Source organism: Equus asinus, chromosome 20, assembly GCF_041296235.1.
Source record: "Equus asinus isolate D_3611 breed Donkey chromosome 20, EquAss-T2T_v2, whole genome shotgun sequence".
Classification (NCBI taxonomy): Eukaryota; Metazoa; Chordata; class Mammalia; order Perissodactyla; family Equidae; genus Equus; species Equus asinus.
In genome coordinates, this window is record NC_091809.1 from 104,950,727 (window position 1) to 104,964,484 (window position 13,758).

General features: G+C 42.3%; 1 long non-coding RNA gene across 2 annotated transcripts in view; it reads left to right on the forward strand.

Annotated features, from left to right (window-relative positions):
- The window catches only part of LOC139041160 (uncharacterized), a 116,904-nt gene that overhangs the window by 34,828 nt on the left and 68,318 nt on the right, over positions 1-13,758 (forward strand). Inside the window, exon 2 of one of the 2 annotated variants that reach the window (XR_011495956.1) lies at positions 4,947-5,079. The exons of the other annotated variant lie outside the window; for it this stretch is intronic. This is a non-coding gene — a long non-coding RNA (uncharacterized lncRNA). The remainder of the gene's footprint in view (positions 1-4,946; positions 5,080-13,758) is intronic. 2 annotated transcript variants of the gene reach the window in all.

Here is a 13,758-nt window from a genome sequence, read left to right on the forward strand (position 1 = left end):
AATAATTTTGGATTTTGCATTAATAAAACTTCTTTAATTTACTTTTTGGAGGTGGACCACATTGTGTGTTTCAGATATATTAATCTTCTCAATTTCATCCGTAAACATAAGTGGTTAAAGAGCTCTTTGTTCCATGAACCTATTTTCAGTCTACTATAGGAAAAAGGGTCAAGATGTTTACTCTGAGTATATTAGCTCCTAACTTTTATGCCTCAATCCAAATTTTATATCAAGCTACAAACAAAAATATTAGTTTGTCTTCAGATCTCATAATATATAAATTAAGCAGTTCTTAAGATTTTTTTGTAGAAGGCAAATGAAACCTGCACTTGAAGGGTTTTTTTTTCAAATCAAGTTAACTCCAAGTACACAAAGATATATTTTGCCTCATTGTTTTCATGAACCAAAGTGAGGAAACAATCTCAAAGTTGATTATTAGGATACAGGTTAAACAAATTACATAAAGTGGGCCACAATGCAGCCACTTAAAAGAATGAGGTCGTTGAATGTATACTGACATGGAATATGTTCATGATCTACTGTTAAGAGAAAAATATCAAGTACCAAACAATAAACACAGTGTGTTCCCATTAAAAAATAAAGGTATTGTACTGCAAATGCATCAAACGATGTCAGAAAGACTTCACCCAAACTGGTAGCAGTGGTTCCCTCTGGGTGGTGGGATTGCGTCCTGGGATGGCCGAAAGGATGAGGGTGGGGAACACCCCCTTTGCATATTTGATATACTTTATTATGTGTCAAATTTTTCTCATATACATTTGCCTTTAAGAAATAAACCTAAGAAGAACACAAAAGAATACAATCTAATGTCCACTTTGTTCTATAAGAATCAAGAGGAGGAAATGAATGATAGCCATACAGAGATGTAGAAGATTTTTGTTTCAAGTGTGTACCATTGAAATTTGGAGTTCCATAGGGAGAAGAATAATAATGAAATCACACATAGAGATCAGAATATATAAACATACACTTTCGAATCATCCTTGCTCCTGTTCTTACCAGCTCAAGGAGCAACTCTAGACTTCTGCAAAGCCTGTTTCCACCTAATAGTTTCTGTGGGCCCTGGGGATGTCTTGCAGCTCCATCTCACTCTGGTTTCGTCCTGCGTGTTGGACACCACAGTTTCCCTACGTGGACTGCTGTCGCTGTCCTGGGCGTGGTGGATTTGGCAGGGATGTTAGAACTCTGCTGTTGCACTGCATGCTCTGGTCTCTCTCAGTTCAGCTTGAGGACACAGAGCAAGACACAGACATTAGAAGAATGAACAGAGGGCATTTCTGGGAATGGTAAAGAGACCGGCTTAATCTACACAAGGAATTTGTGTTGGAGAGGTTTGGCAGGAGATTTAAAAGAAGTATTTTTGTTATACAAGATATATAGACACAGTCACAATATGATGAAATAGAGGTGAATCAGTAGGGTTCAAGGCAGAGCATAGAAAGTACTCTAAGTATTTTAGGCAGAAAGGAATTTAACGAGATATTAGGTGATGTGGGGTCAGTGAGCCGAGGAGTTGAAAGAAAGATTTCTTGGACTCTCAAGGTCTGGCAGTAGTGCTCTGTTATTTAGAGAATAGCATGGGGACAGGACTCACAGGCAGGAGGAGCTGCTGCTGCAAACATGGGTTGAGGGTAGGGCTAAATTTAAGGCATAGTTATGTGAGTTATCTCTTTACAAGACAAAGGAAAGAATATGTAAAAATAGTTGTTAAAATGGTATCAGTGACAGTGGGGTCTGGTTATTGGGTGGTCTTATAACTTTTAGATAAGAATCAAACCGGATTAAGTAAATGGCAGAAGCCACCACTGTAAATATTATCTTCAGCTAAAGACAAAGGAGGATGTTGGGGCGGGGAGTGGGGTCAGTTACATGAGGTTACCAGACAGTAAAGAACTGAAGCCCTTGCCTTCCCTGTTAAGAGTTTCTAGAGATAAGGTCATCCCCCCTTCCTCCTGGTGCAGAGAGGGAGACACCCCCCACAGATAGAGACTTCCTTCACAAGTGCAAATGTCTGTCATCAAAGGGCAAGCAAATTCCACTCCTCAGATCCTCCTTCTCATCTGCAGTTTTTTAAAAGTAACCAGCCTAAAACAATCCTCATCATTAGGTACTTACACAATCGTTGGAAGGGCTGGAAGAACAGGTTCTGGGTCAGACTTTGTGGACTTGTTCCCAGAGTAATACAGAGCTGACCCTCCAGGAGAGCTGCTATCCCCAAAGCAGCCTGTACTCCTTGCTGAGACGACTGCCTCTTGCGCTGGAGAAGAGCAGCTGAGGCTGTGACCCAGGTCCCAGGAGTTAGACTAGGAAGTCTCTCTGCGTTTTCATACCCATGAAAGAGGAGCACGGACACCGAGTGCTGCTGCAGGAAAGTCTCACATTTCCTTTTTTTTTTTTTCTTAAAGATTGGCCCTGAGCTGACATCTGTTGCCCATCTTCCTCTTGTTTTTTTCTTCTCCCCAAAGCCCCCCAGTACATAGTTGCAGATTCTAGTTGTGGGTCCTTCTAGTTCTGGCATGTGGGATGCCGCCGCAGCATGGCCTGATGAGCAGTGCCATGTCCGTGCCCAGGATCCGAACCAGCGAAACCCTGGGCCGCTGCCGAAGCAGAGCATGTGAACTTAACCTGTTGGCCGTGGGGCTGGCCCCAAGTCTCACATTTCTAAATTACCAGCAGCAAGAGCCATGAGTGGTCGGGAAATGGTGTTCTCTTCCCTCGGCCTTCCAGATCTCTCGCAAGGACTGGCAGTGTATAATTTGCATCCAGCATTCTAGCTGCAAGAGTGTTGGGGGGATTTAGAGTACAGCTTTCCAAACCCTCCACACTGAAGAAGAGCGGAATGGAGGTTGAGAATCAAAATATCCACCACCTGTAGGGATGCTCCAAGCAGGAAAAAAATCACTAATAATATGACCATTCAGATAAAATAGCTATTTACATTCTGTCACATATCTATTACTTTTCCATGTATGTTATTCTGTCTGTCTATCTATCTCATCTATTCAGTTGGAAGTAATTATTTTTCTAGCTTATTCAACAGGCCTTCCTACCCTTTTGCAGGTAAAAACAGTTTCCCTTTTTCTTTTAGGAAACTTTACCTCAATCCGCATTCATGTTTTCCTGGGCAGCAAACCTGATCCCCTCCAACCCCAGCACCCAAACGTCCTATTTATAGGCTATATGCACCAAAAAGTTCCTTTTTTTTCTAATCATTATGGACTTCAGTTTTTGTCAGTGGTATCCGACAAGTCTTGGTGAATCTATCTATCTATCTATCTATCTATCTATCTATTTATCTATCTATATATATATTCATTCACTTTATATATACATATAAAATGGATCATAGACTAGGACATATTTGTAACTTGCCATTTTCATAGATCAGTATGGAAAAAGAGAGAGAGAGAGAAAGGCTTATTATAAGAAATTGGTTCACACCATTACGGAAGCTGAGAAGTTCCAGGATCTGTGGTCTGCAAGCTGCAGACCCTGGAAAGTCAGTGGTATAATTCAATCCATCTGAAGGCCTAAGAACCAGGAGGGTGATGCTTTAAATCCCAATCAAGGGGCAGGGAAGAGGAGATGAGATGCTCCAGTTCGTGCAGGCAGGAAGCCGAAAGTGGTGACTCCCTCCTTCCTCCACCTGTCTTCCATTCAGGCCCTGACCCATTGGATGACGCCACCCACATCGGGGAGGCCAGTTTCCTTGACTGAGTCCTTGATTCAGAAGCTAATCTCATCTGAAAACACTCTCACAGACACACCCAGAAATATTTTCGAGACATTTCTCTGAGTTAATTGGACTGAGCAAAACCTAGAAATTCAAAGTAATAAGAATTGCTTTATGAAGGTTGCCAGCGTTAAGATTCAGCCGCACAAGTACTACGTTCTGTCCTACTTCTCTTGATTTGCTTTTCCCCACTAGAGAGCATTTCTCAGTGGTCACTTCTTATGTTGTGGGGGCAACTCTTTATCATCAGCCTTGTACCCCATCCATTTCTGTGCCTCTCACAGGACAAGATTCACTCCTCTTCTTTGTGGTTCATCCCTCTTTCCCGCTTCCTCATGTTTGGCCTTTTCAGATAGCCTGAAGTATAACTGGCTTTACGGGAAACACCAATACATTTGAAACAGTTAATTAGGAGATGTCAAATATAAGGGCTTTAGGGTCAGACAAACTTGGGTTTGAAGACCAGCTCCATCTCCTACCAGTTGCATAGTCCTGGGAAAACTGCTTTGAGGCTCAGGTTCCTTATTTGTAAGATAGAGTTTTTGTAACCATTAACGATAATGCATAAAAGCGAGGTGTTTAGCATACAAAAGGTTAACATTCAAAGGACAAATTATCAATATTCATTTTATGCAGTCTGTTGAATAAAACATTAATGGAAGCTTTTCTTCTACATTATTACATTATTACTATTGTCATCCTTATCTATCTTAAAAAAAAAACAATTGCTACTAACAGTGCTGCACTTTTTTTTAGCATAAAAATGTATACCATGTTCTTATTTGATATGAAATAAGGCTAATGACTCAGGTTCAAGATTGTTTTCTGGATCAGATGATACCAAGAATGTCAAACTGTCAAACTTCACAAAGAAGTTGCTGTAGTGTGGGGATTATTTCAGCCCAACCTCCTCCCTTCACACAGGCAATTGCGCAGTGTGTTACATGGGCACGGGTGTTGACTGAGGGCTTTCTGCACTGTGGTGAATTCTGTTTTAGGTGTCTATCCTAAAACCTTCTATTTTAACAGATATCCCAGCAAGTCCACAGCATTTTCTGTGGTGCAGTCAGAGCAGTTTTCAGTTGAATTCCTCTTTCTTCTTTAACATTTATCACCATGGGCTCCTCAGGGTGGCACGGCCCATATGAGCAAGGTTGACATTTGCCTTGAGCTTGTTTCTCTCCACATGCAGCATCCACCTTATCATGTGCTGTGCTGCGCTCCAGGATCCTGCAGAGAAGAGCTCTGGCCTGATTCATCTCCTTCATGTGGATGCCCCAGCTCTGCTGCTGCTGCCGTCACGCCTGCCTTCTACTGCAGCACAGGTGAAAGGGAACAAGAGCAGAGGTGTTGGTTGTAGTAGCTGAAGATGGTTTCTCATGGGACAGTAACCAAAGGGGTCCCCCTACAAACAGGAGATCCCAATTTTAGACTGCAGGCTACAATTTATACAAGTAGTAATACTGAATATCCCCTTTTGAATAAAACTCGGATTCTGTTTCCAAGCTTTTGAATCTTTCTGGTTACTTTTTGAGAAAAGGTGGAAAGAAGGAGGATAGCAGCCACCCTGCCCCGCCTTTGTCTACCTCTGTTTGCTAGAGTGGTAGACATTTTTGGTTGCAAATCCAAATGCATCTCTTCATTTCTTGTTAACAGGATTTCAAATGGGCTTGGGTGGTAGGGTGCCTGGTCCCATGACTTTTTTTTTTTTTTTAAGATTTTATTTTTTTCCCTTTCTCCCCAAAGCTCCCCCGGTACATAGCTGCACACTCTTCACTGTGGGTCCTTCCAGTTGCAGCACGCGGGACGCCGCCCCAGTGTGGCCCGATGAGCAGTGCCATGTCCGCGCCCAGGACCCGAACCAACGAAACACTGCGCCGCCCGCAGCGGAGCGTGCGAACCCAACCACTCGGCCACGGAGCCAGCCCCTGGTCCCTTGATTTTTATGGGGCTGGGAGTTGAGGGCAATGAGATGTAGGCAAGTCTGCGGGGAATAAACTGGGGATAATTTCTCTTCCTGGTAAAAGAGAGGCATGAAAGCAGAAACCCGTTTGTGCATGTCCCCTTTCTGCTTGGACTGCTGTTGTGCCCCCGGCTGTGGCAGCGACCTCACAGCATTCTGGTGTTCGTGGCCAACACAGTAATGGCAGAGAAATGCTGAGAGGAGTCTGGATCTTTGATCACAGTGCTGCATGGCTGCTCCAGTCCTGGCACTTCCTACCTGTAGACTTCTGATTTGGTGAGATGGTAAGTGCCTATGTGGTCTAAACTGGTTTTAATTGGAGATCTTGTTCTTTCAGGGGCAGGCTTTCTCACTGACAAACGTGATACTTGATACCCTTTTTGATTTTGGGTGGGGTGAGGCGTCATTTTGATGGATTTGGGCCAGGATGTGGTGGGATAGAACAGGGTCAGGAGGGGTGGCATCTGAAGCATCCAGATGAGGAGAAGGTCTCTGCATGAGTGCAAGTTAATTTCCAGGAAGCTTAGCAATTTAAAGGCAAGGAAAGCCATCACGTCCAAGTACGCCTGAGGCTGAGAATGAAAGATAAGACACAAAAGATTGGAAGTCCCCAGATGGGAAAACAGAAGCAAGAATATGGGTTAAGTGAGAGAATTAAGTGCATTTCCAGGAAAAGATAGGGTGCCCAGGGCTGGTAGCTTTTGGATGCTTCCCTGCCCTCTACGGAGTGTGTGATCCTGGCTTAAATGCACAACTTCAGAGAGATAAATGAGTCCTTTTTCTAACATCCTGGCATCTTTTCAGTTCCCCTTTCCCTAAGCTCTGAATTGCAGAATGCATTTTGTGTTAAGAAGCAGATTTGTAGGCCTCTGAATGAAAAGCTCTGCTATGTGATTTTCTACAGAATAGCTCCTAGTCTAAAGTCACCAGCCAAAGCAACATTCTGTTCAGAAAGTGGTAAAAATATGATTAGGGAATGTTCATATACTGTGCTTCATATAGTCAAGTTAAGAAGCCTTTCCTGAGAGCCTTTTAGGAGCTGGGCCCCGGACCAGTTACCATCTTTCAGGAGTAAACATATTGTACAGAAACCTTATAAAATCCACACAAAAATGTAGCAAAGGGTACACTTTCTTTTTCTGTCAAGCTAGCTTTTCTCTTTAAAAGCAATCTTGATCTATCAGAATCAGTAGGATCTGTTTCTCTAATACATCATGAAATACCTATCTGTGATGTTTCTCTTCCAGCATGTAGACATCAGAATGGGTTGGTCACCCTCTCTATAGGAGAGGACAAGAACATTCACTTGGAAACAAATTATATATATATTTCAAATCCATTTGTCATAGTTTTCTGAAATTTCTGAATTTCTGCTTTAGCTATTGTATCAGTCAGGATTAAGTTCAGGCAACAGTAATAACTCTAATTTGAGCAGAAAATTTATTGAAAGGTTATTGAACAGCTCTCAAAATCTCTGAAAAGGGGACAAAACCAAGTTAGAAACTATGTGGCCAAGAACAATGTCCCAAATGACACTGAGACACCACTGCACGCCCTGGTCATAGGCACCACTGTATACTACGTAGACACCATTAACACTGGTCCAGGGCACTATCTTTGGATACATGGCGTAGCTAACCACTGGTTTAATTTTACTACTGATGCCACTCTCTGCAGAATAGATTCTATGCGGTTACTGGTTTTTGTGTTAGTAACATACAATTCAAAGTCTAGGATGGGCACATGCAATTGGAGGACATTGGATTATATCTGTGAGCCTCAATTGCAAGAAAGGATAGAAAAACGAGAATTTGGAATTTTCTGTTTCTATGGTAGGAAATGATATTTGTCTCATTAGGCAGGGATTTCCTAAACCATGGTTAAAGGAAGCGTTTGGTCATGTCTGTAGACAATTTTTTATTGTTACACCTTGGCTGGTGTGTGGGGTCACTACTGACGTCTAGTGGATAGAGGCCAGGGATGCTGCTAAACACTCTACAGTGCTCAGAACATGTCATGACAACAGAGAATTATCTGGTCTGAAATATCAGTAGTGTCGTTGTTGAGAAACACTGCCCTTAATAAAAAAGGGTTTCAGATACACATGGCCAAATGAATGACAAATATTCACAGTCTTTGGTTTGCAACTCAGAAGTGTGTTTGCAAACTGAGTGAAATTCAAAACTGGCCCCTGTACACAGAGGGCAAGGAAAGAAGGAAAAAAGAGACAGATGACTCCAGAATGGTAGGTGGCAATTTTAACAAGCAAGGGAACTTACACAGAAGGCTTGTCTTGGGCAGCCATAAGATGAGTAGCTCTCCACACCCAGCCACCAGAATCTTAACGTTTATAAAGAGGCCTTAATGGAGTTCAGTCATATACACCGTCCAGATGGTCTGAACAGCACATTGCCCTCTCAAGGCTGTGTCCTTGAAATGACTCCCACTCTGGGAACGGTGGGCACAATGTCCATTCCAAGGACAGTGGAGTAGGGGAGGAGCCTCTGATTGCCCAGGTCCAGCTGATGGGTCAACCAGTGGTCACGTCCTCTAAAAGAGCTCCTCCAACAGCAGTGGCCAAAGACTTTTTTCCTTTCTTCTTTATTAGGTTTGTTTTTACAGTTTCCATCCTTTGTTTCAATTATACTTTTCTGTATTTTGTGAGAAAAGACATATGTGAAGAAGATGTAATGAATTCAGTATCAATGAGGAAACATGCTAAGAGAGGTCAACAGCATGCCCAAGATAACAAAGATAGTAAGTGACAGCTGAAACCCATGACAGATTTCAAAGCTCATGCTCTTTCCCCTCTGCCATGTCTTTTCTTCTGTAGTCATCTGGGACCACAGACAAGACATTTGTGATTATTTTTATGATTTTGTAGAAAGTCTAGATATAACACACAACAACTGGGAATGAGTCTCCTCTCCTAACTTCATTGACCTCCTGTAACCAGTTGAGCTGATAGTGTACCCTCAACCTGCATTCCACTCCTCCAGATTGCTCAGGCATCTTTCAATCCACTTACCAAAGACCTCAAGCCACATGGAACTGACAGTAATATATGTTGAAGTGAATAGTTTCTAACTGTCTCCTTAGGTTAGGGCCCAGAAAGGGGAAGGATGCTAAAGCAGTAATGGCATTCCTAAATGGGGGTGTAGGGGTATTATCTTCTCCTTTTATTCCACTATTATGCGGCATCCACTCTGCACTGGGCCCCAAGCTAGCACTATTTTCTGCTGAGCACAGCACTGGGGGTAGGGGATGTTCTCCTTTGCTCTGGAGAAATCCATAGTAGGCTGGGGCAAGCACTTGCATCAGTCACGGTTGAAAGGTCCTGAACAGGGATTCAGATCTAGTGACATCAGACGTGCCTGCAGCAGCAACCCGAGGATCCTTTTGGAATTCCTTTTCTCGTGTCATCTGCGCCAATCAGGCTCTGGCTTTGACTTTAGCCATGCTGTCCACTGAGCATAAAATTTTGTTTGGAGCAACCAACTTCAGGCGGCAGAAGCAATTTTAGAATCCCCCGCCTCCAGGGGACATATCTGAACTCTGGCTACAGAGACAGGGAGAGAGAGAGAACACAGTCTTTGGACAAGAGTAAGCACTTGGATTTGTGCTCATATCGGGGGAGGGCATCAGTGGGCTAGAGACACTGGCCTGTTTGATATGCTGAGAATGTGTGAATGCAAAGGTTGTGTTTCAGGAAATTTATTGGAGACTGTTATTTACATCCCAAATTATACAGCAGATTATTTCAGTTCTCATATGTTAATGCACTTAATTATCAAAAATTCCTATGAGGAAGATAATGTGTTATTCTGCTGTCCAGTTTACGGGATATGTGGCAGAGGACTGGAGATGGAAGTAATATAGCATTATTACCTAGTCAGTGGTGATTTGTACCGAGGTCTGTAAGACTTCAAATCCTGGGCTGTTCAGTACCACACTTATGCTGCCAATCAGTCCTCGTTTTTCTTCTTAAGGGTGAGAGTACCACAATGTTGTTTGCTGTCTTTCCACACTTTGTCATTCCACCTACGCATTTTGGAAATGATTAACATTGGGTTTCACAGCTTATTCACTGGACAACTACAAGGGGGCACTCTTGAAACTCTGGGGAAGGACCTAAAATTAATAAATTAATAGAGGGAGGAAATCCAGCCTTCTGCTTCCCCTCCTCACTCCCACCAAAACCCATGTTTTCTTTCAAGTGAGGATCATGACCTTTCAAAGGATCTTGAAATCAATTTAGTGATCCATAACTGGCCTTAAAAAAGAGGATTGGCTAAAACACAAGATACGAGAACATATCCAGTAAGGCTAATATTATGTGAAAATTGGTTCCATTTTAGTGATATATAATGAGGACGAGTGTAAATATAAAATGTATGTCTTACTGTGGACCACAGGGTCACAAAACCACCACATGGCTTGTAAGCTACTGTGAGACCCACTCTAGAACAGCACAAGTCACCATTATCTGGGCTGACAAGGACGGGATGGATGGAAGAGGAGTAGTCATCTTAGAAAAATAGACTGCAGAGAAGAAGCTTTGTCCTGGAGTCCAATACTGCAAAAGTGCAGTGGTTGGGAAAAATAAAGAATACACACACACACACTCTCTCTCTCTCTCCCTCTCCCCCTCCCCCTCCCCTTCTTGGCTAGTTCTTCCGGTCTTTTGTCAGCAGCTTCCCAGGACTTGGAGGAAGAGCTACATAATTTGAGGAACCCAGAATTTGTTCAGCATCTACAGCGTGCCAGTTTCTTTACATATATCAATCAACTTATAATTACTATAAGCCAATGGGGTGAGTAGAATTGCCTGACTTTTCAGATAAAAACCTGAGTCCCTGTGGTGACTGTGGTTTTCATCTACATGGTAAATTGTCATTATTCCCATTCGACTGGTGACAGGCCTCCCCAGTCTGGAAACAGGAGTGTACCTCCTTGGTCACAGTGATTGAGTGATTGGATGGGAAGGGAGGAGAGGTGGTCCACCTTGGGGCAATTGGAGTTACTCCCCTGGGTTTTGTGCTGGAGTTGGCAGTGAAACTTTTCCTTTATCTTTGACCATGACTGCTATGGGTATAATCCCAGAGCTGAGGCCAGTCCTGAGGGAACACAGGAAAACAATGTAAGGAGAAGAGAAAAGCAAGTTCTGCTGGTACTGAGTCCTGTGTTCCAATCCTTGAGGTCCCTTGGCTGGCCTGGTTCTAGATTTTGTGAAGCATCTAGTATCTTTCCAACCAAGCCTTAAATCCTTATGCTAGTAAAGACCTGAGCTTTTGTCACTTAAGAGCCCTAATGAGGAATATGCAGCTACTGTGTTCACACCTTGGGTTTGAGCCAGGTCTGCTTGACTGTTTAAAGACTTTGCATGGGAATAGTTCATAGTATTTCACATGTATATTTATATGGAAGTATTTTTTGGCTACCAGGGTTGGTTCCTGGATTGCTATCTTTTCAAATCTCTTATTGTCAGTCCATATCCTGTTTTAGACAATGAAGTGAATAACGTAATTGTTCCCTTTAAAACACTAGAGAGAAAGAGGCATTTGGAGTCTATAGAGGATGGCTTATACTCAGAAAGACAGGAGAAAGGTAGGGCTAAGTGTACAGGCTCTCACGCTGGTTTTCCTGGTTTCAAATTCTGCCTCTTAAGGCTATTAGCTGGGTAGAATTGATCAAATTACCTAGCTTCTCTGTGTCACAGTTTGCTCTTCTATAAAGTGTAGATAATTGTACCTATCACAGAGTTTACTGAAAAATTAAATTAGTTAATGCACAGAAAGTACTCAGAATAGTGTCTAGCATATGATAAATACTCAAAGAATGTTGTTTATTACTATTTTCTTAAAGTATTGATTTTAATCTCTTTTTCTTTTACATGGTGAAAACCTCTCCTTCAGATATAGTCACATACAACATAACGATGTTTTGGTCAATGAAGGACCACATATGCGACAATGGTCCCGCAGATTAGATTAGCACCATGTAGGCTAGGTGTGTAGGAGGCCATACCATCGAGGTTCGTGTAAGTAATGTAAAGGAGGAAGAAATTTTCCTCTGCTCTTCTGGGTTCTTCTGGCTGGTCAAAGAATTAAATTGACATAAGACAGATTAACAAGAGAAAAACAAACCAAAGTTAAATAACATGTATATGTGGGAGAAACCCAGGAAAACTGAGTAACTTGCCAAAATGGCTGAAGCCACACCTTAAATACAATCCTCAGCTACAGACAAGAGAAAGTGTTGGGGATGGGAGAGTCAGGGACTTCGAAAGGAAGGAAGGAAGGTAATTCACAGGTAGGTGAAAAGGAGCAAATGTTTGGAAAACAAGTGTTTGTTTGGCCACAGAAACAGAAGAACACAGAGGGGGGTCCAACAAACAGCCTTTTCTAGGTTTCTGCCTGTCTACCACCTAGTGCACCTTATGCCAAGATGATAGTGCACTTCCTGAGACAGATTTCTTTAATCTGAATTCTTTTAGGCAGTTAAGGGGAGGTAACATGAAAAACTTTGTCTTTGGGCTGGCCCGGTGGTGCAGCGGGCAAGTGTGCATGTTCCACTTCAGCAGCCAGGGGTCGGCTGGTTCGGATCCCGTGTGTGGACATGGCACTGCTTGGCACACCATGCTGTGTAGGCGTCCCACATATAAAAGTAGAGGAAGAGGGGCAGGGATGTTAGCTCAGGGCCAGGCTTCCTCAGCAAAAAGAGGAGGATTGGCAGCAGTTAGCTCAGAGCTAATCTTCCTCCAAAAAAAAAAAAAAAGAAAAGAAAAACTTTGTCTTTATTTCTTACAAGTAATCAACCTAAAATAACCCTCATGTTAAAGAGACAATTTGGGGTGGCAAATTTTGTTCCCCTTCAGTATACTCTATTATGTTCATACAAGGACAAAATCATGTAATGATGCATTTCTCAGAACGTATCCCCTTTGTGAAGTAACACATGACTGTAGAGTCTCACCTGGAAGCCCAAAATGGAAACTGGAAAATAGAAGAGCTGCTTTGGGACTTAGGATGAGAGTCCGGGATTTCACTCACTTACTCTCAGCTCTCCTTTTGAGACATCTCCAATGGATGATAATAGTTAGAATTTATTGAACTTTTGCTCAGTACCAGGTTCTGTGCTCAGTCTACTTGCATTTTTTCATGTAAGCAGTACAATAACCCTGTGGGGTACGTAGTATTGTCTTCATATACAGATTTACTTATTTACAGATGATGAAACGGAGGCTTTTTGAGGGTCAGTAACTTGCCAGGGTCACATGGCCGGTAACTGTCAAAGTCAAAACTGGAGCCAGATCTGTCTGATGGTCCTGAACCAAATGTTCTTAACCATTATGCTGCTTATCCTCAGGGCTCAGGTGCATGGTTTTAAAACCACTATTTTAGATGAATTTGGTCATTCTTGCATCTTGAAATGATGAAAAATTGGTTGTACTCCTGGATTTTACCCAGGAATCAATTTGGAGAACACTTACTTTTTATGTGAGTTTGGAAATTTCTGTAGTAACAAATTATGTAAGATGTGAATCCAAAGAAGCCGGATCCATTGGGATGAACATAAATATGGAAGCCAAACAAATACAAGGCATGATTATAAAAGAGATCTAATTAACAAAGAAACAATGAAACACTCAGAAGAGTAAAATTTTATTGAATGCTATTTTCTTTGGGTCAGTGTTCAGCATCATAGAAATCATAGGAAGCTACTGGAAATTCTTAGGTGAGGAAATTTCTATTTCCCTGAAAGCCAGAGCCTCCGTGATATTTGATGCTGGGCAACGCCTACTCAGAGCACGTTTTCATGACAGACCCCATGATAATTGTTTATGTCCTTTCTAGAGTGAATCCTTCAGCAGGACTGAGCTCTGTTATTCCCAGGTGCTGCCGTCTTGTATTCTCTTTCTCATTGACATCTGGAAACTTGTCAGAGGGAAGGCATGGGTTTTTTTTTTTCCTTTATACCTTCTCCCCATTGCTACTTAGATGGCAAGAAAGAAACTTCCAGATTTCATACATCTTAAAGA